Here is a 1,004-nt window from a genome sequence, read left to right as displayed (position 1 = left end):
GTGCCCCGTTACATTTAGTATTAGTTTATAGTTAAGTCAGCATTTACAAAGATAGATTAAGAGACACTTAACTATATTAATACAGTTTTCATTTTACCCTCTTAAGTTAACTTGTCTTAAGAGAAGTCTTCCTCTATACGTACAGTGTACGTCACCTAACGAAAAGCAGTGTGAAGTGGACTTGTACTGAAACAGTACAAGTCGCAGTGCCCCGTTACACTTTCCAGCTTTACGCGTATTTCGTAGGGGACAGGCCGGACGTAAATGTTTCGGCCCGACTGTCGACAAGTGATATTGAATACAGCAGTGACAAAAGTGAACGCTAAGCGAAACAGTATCCTGACTTATATCAAGTATTTTTTTAATGTCCCAGTACGACTTCCAATGTGCATTTCTAAAGATGATTCTCAAAGTAAATGGCACACATCGTATCTCTTAACCGAATAATACTGGGGCATCACCATCTATGAGCTAGCCATGAATGTTCATCATTTCAAGCCCAAATAACTATATTACGAATTGATTACGCATTCGAAGCAAAAGAGTCTACAAAGCTAAATATTTTCTAGATTTATAGTTTGAAAGCCTTTGGGTACAACCCTTGGTACCACTGATTCATTGAAAAAGTGTCGTTCACACTAAAACTGAAGTCACTATAATCAGCTGCCGAGTATTCGAGCAATGCGCTAGAGGATGGATACTGTGCGCCATCCGACTTCTTTTTATGCTCAATTCCGCATAAGCCGACGAACGTTGGGCTTGGTGACCACGCGCATTCTAATAATTTAATATTCGAAGCGTGTCCTCTGGCACAAGCCTTCAGTTTTTTCCATGGATGGCAGCAAACCGTGCCTGACGAATCGCATACTGTAAAACCCCACAAGCTTTAGCAACATTTCTCCAAGCAATCACATTTCGGACTTGGCTCACCTTTCGTGTCATTTAAATCATCTATTGCAGCCTGCACCTCAGGAAAATTCAAAATTTTAGCTTTAATGCCATCC

This window comes from Bremia lactucae, linkage group LG4, assembly GCF_004359215.1.
Source record: "Bremia lactucae strain SF5 linkage group LG4, whole genome shotgun sequence".
Lineage (NCBI taxonomy): Eukaryota > Oomycota > Peronosporomycetes > Peronosporales > Peronosporaceae > Bremia > Bremia lactucae.
The sequence above is the reverse complement of the archived record's forward strand: the minus strand, read 5'-3'. Positions refer to the sequence as shown.